The sequence below is a fragment of the Papilio xuthus genome, unplaced genomic scaffold (genome assembly GCF_000836235.2).
Source record: "Papilio xuthus unplaced genomic scaffold, Pxut_1.1 DF826949.1, whole genome shotgun sequence".
NCBI classification, from domain to species: Eukaryota; Metazoa; Arthropoda; class Insecta; order Lepidoptera; family Papilionidae; genus Papilio; species Papilio xuthus.
Genome location: NW_013531700.1, coordinates 3,357,183 through 3,366,566, shown reverse-complemented (window position 1 = coordinate 3,366,566; position 9,384 = coordinate 3,357,183). Strand labels below are relative to the sequence as shown.

Sequence of the window (9,384 nt, the reverse complement as noted above, 5' to 3'; positions counted from 1 at the left end):
GTCGACCCTAATCCGAGACTTCACCCAATAGGGTCTCCAGTCTAGACACAAGTCCAGTCCGGTTCTCATCGGCAGTAACCCGAGAAACGTTCGCGCGGGCCGTGTACAGTGCGTCACCCGTGCTATCGTCTGCATAGCAATGTATGTTGCTAATTTGCAGCATATCATTGATATGCAGAAGAAACAGGGTTGGCGACAGTACACAGCCTTGTGGGACACCAGCGTTAATTGGTTTGGGGTCAGAGCATGCGCCGTCGACAACGACCTTGATGCTCCGACCCTCCAAAAAGCTGGAAATCCATTCGCAGAGTTTCTCGGGTAGCCCGTAGGAAGGCAACTTCGACAGAAGTGCTTTATGCCACACCCGATCAAAGGCTTTAGCTACGTCCAGACTAACCGCCAGGGCCTCCCCCTTGCCCTCGATTGCCTCCGACCATCGATGCGTGAGATACGCAAGAAGATCACCAGCTGAGCGGCGTTGACGGAAGCCGTACTGACGATCACTGATCAGCTGGTGCTCCTCAAGGTATCTCATAAGCTGGCAATTGATGGTCGTTTCCATGATTTTCGAGAACAAGGGAGTGATGGCAATCGGCCTGTAGTTGGACGGGTTCGAGCTATCGCCTTTCTTAGGGATCGGGTGGATTATGGCAGTCTTCCAAGATTTCGGGACTTCGCCTACAGAGTAGGAGAACCGGAACAGGCGCGTTAAAACCGGTGCCAACTCAGGAGCGCAAGTCCTAAGCACAATGGGAGGGATTCCATCGGGCCCACTCGACTTATTAACGTCCAGAGATTGAAGTACTTTACGCACTAATCTCTGACGAAACTGGATTTCCGGCATAAAGGTGTCACCGCACAGGATTTTCGGCGGCGAGCAACCTTTGTCCTCCAGAGTCGAGTTGGACGCGAAAAGAGAGCCAAGAAGATCGGCCTTCTCTTTTGCGGTGTGGGCCAACGTGTCATCCCCCCTGCGCAGAGATGGTAAGGACGGCTTACAAAAATTCCCCTGGACAGCCTTGGCGAGAGACCAGAACGCACGAGTTCCCGAAGGAAGGCGCACCAGCCTCTCCCCAATGCTGGCCACGTGTTCCGACTTTGCCTTGGCAATAACTCTTTTGAAGGACCTGGAGGCGAAGTAAAAAAAATAAAAAAATTAGTAGCCTATTTGTTCTTCCAGACTATGTTCTATATGTATGCCAAATTTCATCGAGATCTTTTCTGCTGTTTCGGAGATACCTTCAAACAAACATCCATCCATTCAAACATTCGCATTTATGATATTAGTATGATATCCATATTATTTGTTATGTCCGCAAAATGTAGGTGTGACTGGTTAGCAAGGTCAATTATAACAAATCACGCACCACGGAACAAACATGCCGAGATTGGAAGTATATTAATCTAGTTATAACCTTAAAATTATATTAAGATTGCCTTTTTAGGGTTCCATACCACATAGGAAAAAAAAGGAACCCTTATAGGATCACTTTGTCGTCCGTCCGTCTGTCTGTCAAGACCCTTTTAATTATAAATGCGAATGTTTGGATGGATGGATATTTATTTGAAGGTATATACAGCACAACTAAACGTATTTTGATAAAATTTGACACACATGTAGAACATAGTAGTGAAGAACACACAGGCTAATAGTTGTTTTTTTTAATTGCGCGCAGACGGAGTCGCGTGCGACAGCTAGTCTAGTTGTAACTTTAAAATTATATTAAGATTGTCTATTATGTTTTATAATCGCTTAACTGGTAATAATAATTTGTTTACATATTTTATTATAAACTAGCTGTCGCCCGCGACATAAATTCGAAAAAAAATGTATAAATAGTATCCTATGTCCGTCTCCTAGCTCTAAGCTATCTCCTCACCAATTTTCAGCTATATCGGTAAAGCCGTTCTTGAGTTATAAATAGTGTAACTAACACGACTTTCTTTTATATATATGATAGATTAGTTAGAAAATTTAAATGGGAGATATAAAAAGTTAATTTTGGCAAATAATAAAATAGCATTTAATTTATGAGAAAACGTTTACATTCAATTGACAATTTACATTGAATTTTAAATTTGATTGACACGACTTTGTTTTACAAACAACATTTTGTTTACATTTTCAAGTTACGAGGAATAGCAAACGTTCTGAAACGGACAATCGATTGTTTTGAGTACGTTATAGGAACCATACAATGTTGTATTGTAGTTCTTGGATATCTTTCAACAGTTATCGTGGGTTTCTAAGACCAGAATCTCCGTTAAAAACATATTGTTATATCTGTCAAAGATTACAGGGATCACGATATGTTTTATAGAGATTTTATTCAACGAAACCAACGGTGTGTGCGACAATATCTTAAAGACGGATAATCTAAGAAAGATCAGATTACAAATCTAACATTAGTGCTAAGAAAATCTAATTTCTCTGCATTCTATGTTCCAACTATCAAGGTAAGATCGTTGTGTAGTTGGAAAACAATGGTAATATCGTCGTGAACATGTTCCGTTTGCTGAGAGAATGCCATTGAACCAAATAACTCGGAACACGCGATCACCTGTTGGAAACATAGAACACTGCGTTGATAGTTGAGACGCCTGCGTTCAATACATGATTTTACTTTCACTGCTTATGTTTATTTATTCGAAATATCAAAATTAAGAAAATGATTTTAAATTCGAATCCTTAGATGGATGGATGTTTGTTAGAAGGTATCTTCAGAACGGCTCAACGGATCTTGATAAAATTTGGTACAGATATAGAACATAGTCTGAAAGAACACATAGGCTGCTAATTATTTTTTTCTTTAATTTCGTGGGACGGTGTCGCGGGCGAAAGCTTGTAATATTATATAAAGAATGTTTTGATTGATGGATGTTTGTTAGAACGGCTATTTGCATCTAGAAGGACACATAGAATAATTCACAGGTTATTTTTTTAATTTCGTGCAGACGAAGTCTTGGGCAAAAGCTAGTTGAATACACTGGTAATTAAACAATGATTATATTTTATAATTGATTACATCAAAAACTAAATCTCGGCCACTAATTCAAACATCTTGATCTAAACTCCATCAGTAGGCGAGTCGTGGGTTGATAACAAGGTGATCCACGTGTTCAGAATAACCATTTGTGCATTAATCACCATGTAAACGTTTTCACGAAACTATAAATAAGGCTCCGCCACTTACAAGGACAGTTTAAGATCGAATAACGGACCCATTTAAATGTTAAATAACCAAGCTATGTAGTTTGTCTGTTATATCCTATTAAAACTTATTGGTAATCTTATTTCCAACTAACATTATTAATAGAAAAGTTTGGATGTATGGATGTTTATTAACACGTAACTAGCATAGAAGGATCTTGTTCAGAATTTGTAACAAAGATATGTCAGTTTTTTAATATCACGAGGAAGATAAGCACAGTCGCGGATGACAGCTAGTCTATATTAATATATTATATTATAATATAAAGATAAATTCGAATGTTTAGATGGATTTGTTTGAAAGTATTTCCGGAAGGGCTGAACGGATAACGAGGAAATTTGGCATGGAGGTAGATCGATATATATATATATATTATAAAGAGGAAAGATTTACTCGTTTGTTTGCATGTTTGCATTGAATAAGCTCCGTCTATTGAACCGATTTGAAGAATAATTTTAGTATTGTAAATCTATACTATCCCCTACTACTATAAGCTATATTTATTACTATTTTGTTTTATTCCGCGCGGACTAAGTCGCGGGCATCATTTGTATAGTGCTATTCTCATAAATACGATTCCATATTACGCTGTAATGGTACGCGATAACTCTATTTCTATATCTTTTTTACAATAATTGAAAAGATGATTATTGTCAGTTTTTGTATCGAGTTTTCCCGCTCATAGTTCGCAGCTAGAAAGCGATGTAAGTGATTTCTTGGAATTGACAATTTCTCTTTTATAGTCGTATCCATATCAAATAGAGTTTCCGTATGTTTTAAAAACGGCACAGACTTATGAAGTTACACTACTGAAAACGAATAACATATTTTTGTCTCAATATTTAAAAAATATATATAGTGCCAACTCTTATTTACTCATTTTATGTTTATATAAATACTAGCTGTCGCCCGCAACTCCTTCCGCGTGCAATTAAAAAAACTATTAGTAGCCTATGTGTTAATTCAGTCTATGTTTTACGTTTATGCCAAATTTCGCCGACATCCATACAGCCGTTCTGGAGATATCTTGTGACAAACATCCATCCATACAAACATTAATTTATAATATTAGTATGATATTATTTTACCGTAAGTTTTTTAGTAGTTTATTAGTTTAGTAGTTTTAGTATTTATGTTTTTTTTCGCGTTAAACAAATTGAAGTTATAAAGAATCTAACAATAATAAATCGCTATTAAATTATTCAAACATTCGTGAGACGTTATACTAAACTGATATAAAAACGGCTAAACACTCACGTATATTCGTCCGGTGGCGGCACCGACTAGTTTCAAGCCCATCGGGGGCCCTTCGTCAGGATGAGTGGTACTGGTATAATATTATTTCGCGGACGCGGCACGTCGCTCAGTGAGCGAATGTTCGTGAGTGTTTAGCCGTTTTTATATCATTTTAATAATAAATCGCATTTATAACAAAATGTAACATTAATTTAGACTAGTGTTACAATACGAGCGAAAATTAGTCATTCCGGTGACCTTCGTTTGACTTGAATATTACTTTGATAACATCTATTGCATACCAATTGTATAGCTTGTTTTTTAATTAAATAGTTTGTTAGTTCGCACGTTACTTTGTTAATACACAGCCGTATAGGATGTATAATAAACTAGCTGCGGCCCGCGACACCGTCCGCGCAAAATTAAAAAAAAACCTAAATCTAAGTTTTTTTCCAGACCACGTTTTATATCAATGCCAAATTTCATTGATAGTTGAACCCTTCTGAATGTACCTTCTAACATCCATCCACCTATCCATCCATCCAAACATTCGTATTGATGTTATGTTATACGCTACGAAAACTGTTGATGGAAGAACACATAGGCTACTTAATAAGTTTGTTTAATTCCGCGCGGGCGAAGTCGCAGGTAATACCTAGTGAAGTTAAAAATAAAGTAAGGATATCTTTAAATGTGTAAGTGTAATATAAAACAGGAGAGTCGTTAGCTCAGGGGTATCAACACTTGACTAGTAACCTACAGGTCCTGGATTCGAATCCCGCCATGTAACAAGGGGTTTTCCGATTTCCGATTTACATATGTACATTTATCAGACGTTCTTACGGTGAAGGAAAACATCGTGATGTAATCTGCACATATCTGAGAAGAAATTCAAAGATACTTGTGAAGTTAACCAACCCGCACTTGGCCAATGGTTGACTAAGGCCTAATCACCCTTAACTTAGGGTAGGCTCCGAGCCCCTCAGTGGGGACGTATAATGAGCTGATGATAAATATAAAACAATCGTTATTTTTAAAAGCTTTATTACATTATAGAAATAACAATAAAAATACTAATTACATTCTTAGTAAAACAGCAATATTCTGTTATTAAAAAGCCTTCTTAGTGAGCTATACAATAATTACAAAATAACATTTTGCAATAACAAATTACATTTGTAATGTGTAACAAACTCATTGAAATATTATGCAGCGGCAATTACATCGATTGTCCTTGCTACTAAATATTTGGAGTGGATTAATTGAAACAATATTAAATATTAAGAAGAAATAAAATAATACGAAGTTAGTCACCAAAATTTATTAAATATTATTCAATCTTACTAATATTATAAATGCGTATGTTTAGATGTATGGAAGGATGTTTGTTTGATGGTATCCCCATAATAACTATACGGATCTCGCTGAAATTTGGCATTGATTTACAGTACATTGAGAGAACGCTTAGGCTATTAATTATGTTTTTTTTTAATTCCGCGCGGACGGAGTCGCGGGCGACAGCTAGTTTTACTACAGCTTCATACAAAATTGAGTTAAAACATTAGAAAAACTAACTACATAACATCGTGGCTCAATTATGCTTTTGACTTGAAACAACATCGTTAATGATAATCGTATGAAACTATAAACAGAAGCCGTGATTACTCGCTTGTTATTCCTTAACGAGTCACGACTGTTTATGTTAACGTAGGCTTCTATTGCGGAAACACCTGTAACTATTTTCTTAAGACATACGGGATTGGTATAGTCGTAAACTATATCTCAAACTACATTTAGTTATGAATAATAATATTTGGCTTTATTCTCAAATTAGCTGTCGCCCGCGACTCCGTCCGCGCGAAATAAAAAAAAACTATTGATCAAAACCCTTCCTCTATAAATGGATTATGCAACAAAAAAATAATTTTTCAAATCGGACCAGTAGTTCCTGAGATTAGCGCGTTTAAACAAATAAACTCTTCCGCTTTATAATATTAGTATAGATTACTTTACAATTTTACTAGTTGTAATAAATTTAATAAGATATAAGAATTATATATAATATAATATGGCACATGTATATAATCATTCAATAAATTAATCCGCTTATATATTTGACGTGAATACGATTCAAAGAATGCGGCACAAGCAAAAAGGCAAACAATTCGTTCTGCTAATTCCGACTAGCGCTTGGCCTTTGCTATTTAGTTTTATTACATTGCGTATTTTTGTGTACCTTTTAAATTGAAAAGTACCAACCTCAATATCTTACTAATATTATAAATGCGAATGTTTAGATGGATGTATCGATAAATGAATAGATGGATGGATGTTTATTTGAAGGTATCTCCATTACCGCTGCGTTGATGTCGCTGAAATTTGGCATAGATGTAGAACATAGCCTGGACGAACACATAGGCTACTTACTTAAGTTCTTTTTTAATTCGGCGCGGACGGAGTCTTGAGCGACAGCCAGTTTGAAAATAAAATAATAAACACAAGGCTCCGTAACCTAAAAAATATCCAATCATTAATCTAATCTTTTATAAATAGATTTTTGGCAATTTTTTTTTTAAACTAAACTTAAGCTATGATATAAATAGTACTAAAGGCTTCTTGACTACTTATAGTATCTGTTCTTTTAATAGAAAAAAACAATGTAGTAATCGTAAAAGTCTATTCAGTCCAGTCCAGTGCCAACCCTAAATCAGTTGCGACTTAACCGTCCAGTGTCCAGTCACGAACTAACTCGACCTTGTAAGGCGAACCAGTCGGAAGATCCGTGGCCCGCGCGTACCGGTTCTAAGGAAAAGTGGGGAACGGTGAAGTGGGTAATTTAAATATACCTCTACTATTGATGGGTTTGTTAACCCACTTTATCTCTTGAAGTTCCAAACACATTCGATTATGTTTTCGGAATTTTTAGATAAAATTTTACCTTAAGACTCTGTGATCTCTCAATCGATCTCTTATAATCATATAAATTATAAATTTAAAAGTTTGATATTTTTTTATATTCAATGTGGCACAAGATCAAGCTGCTCATTGACATTCGCAGTTGCAGATGCATTACCTACCTTTATCAAGAGGAGAGAGTCGCATAGAAAGATAATATTTCTTTCCATCCTTTCTTGATAAGAAAAATGGAAGGGAAAGGGACTTAAATTAAGCCTGTACATTAATACAAGTTCGGTTCTAAATCAAGTTTATTAACACAAATAGATTGTTCTACATAAAATGTTCAATGCACGGGATTAAAGGCACACTTATTTGTTAAAAGAATTTAAGGTAATCAGTTATTTTCTAATGCTTTATCATAACCAATAGTGTATTATGAGGTCGGCGTCGCATTGCCTCGCTCAACTTCCTTCCTCCATCTATTCACTCCCTTTAAAAACAAACAAACGGGTTTGCTATTGTCATATGGTATTTAACAGGATAGTAATCTTGTATAAAAGTTGTGTATATCTGTAAAATCTTTCATATTATCGTGATCTATTTTATTATAAAAAAATATTAAAACCCTATAAAACCAGCTTTCAAAAATGTTTTGTATTCAAACTGTTGATAACATTGATTCGAAATTTATTATATTGTTAACCTCAAATTCCACAAGTTTAGGAGAGGTAAAGAATACGCCTAAAATATACCCGTTTGACAGATTTAGAACCCACACAAATTTCTTTTGAGGAATGCAGTGATATTAGTAGATTTTCTGCCTGGCTTCTTCGTCTTACCTGGCTTTGCTTTTAAAATGTTTTGCGACTAATCTCTTAAAAAGTCTTTGAAATTTACTGCCTAGAGATTAGACCAAATGTTTTGTTTAGAAATGGACTTTTTAATTTTCATAATAATAATATCACTTGTGAATAAGGAATTAAAAAAGTGTTGAATTTTTTGTTCAAAAATTTTCAAACATTATGATGACTGGTCGAAGTACTGAAGTTCATGATCAGTTTGTAGCATGCAATAACTTTTACACTCTACGTCATTTTTATAATCAGACCATGACGTATCGTATCCGTTACGTCATGTGTCGTGCGGCTTGAAATGATAGTCGATCGGTATGCTGTGTTAATTCGTTTGGAAGTAACTGTAGAAAATACGACGGTTGGTATGCTAAATAAGCGGTTGAGATCGCACGCATGGCTTCGCATATATCAGTAATCACAACGATGTCTTCATGTTTCTAGAGTAATTAGTGTTATTACTTTACTTTCTTAAAAAAAGAAGATATATATATATTTTAATTTAGTATTTTTTTTTATTCAAGCCAGTACTATTTGTATTCAGACAAGTTTTAGTGAATTCACATCATGCAAAAGGTATTCACATATGTCACCGTCCGTAACTCAAATTCGTTAATTTATAATCAGACTAAACATATAAAATTTCGTTAATTAATTTTGGACGGATAATGCATCGACAATTTTAATCCCGTTAGAAATGATGACAAAAAGACTTTTTTTTACTTTTTATTATGCAAATTAATAAACACCATGTATATTGTGGTATGCGACATACATTTTGCTCCAGTACACTATTTTAATGATAGATAGTAAAGCAGTATAATATTACAAATCATTACGACCAGGTACCGTTGTAAAATCGACGTGCTTTCAAGTGACATCTAGTTTGCAATGTTTTCCACTTAAGCCTTAATGTGTCATATGATGCAACTAACTGAAGTGTACATGCATTTGATATATACAGTGTGTCCCAAAATTCAACGATAAAACTGTAATGGTGTATATATATAACTACACGGGGAAAATACTAAAAAAATCCATTTCTTTTTCTTTAAAAGTTATATTAACTTTTGTAACTTTTCTTATAGTTTACCTTTCACCATATGATCAGACACTGTGGTAGCAAATATGAAGATATTCCTGCAATTTTTTTTTGTATTAGCTACCTAAGTAACATAGCTATTATT

General features: G+C 35.1%; 1 protein-coding gene across 1 annotated transcript in view; it reads left to right on the top strand.

The window, feature by feature from the left end:
• LOC106120766 (glutaredoxin domain-containing cysteine-rich protein CG31559) overlaps positions 1 to 9,384 on the top strand; it is a 58,169-nt gene that overhangs the window by 31,898 nt on the left and 16,887 nt on the right. The window lies entirely within an intron of this gene.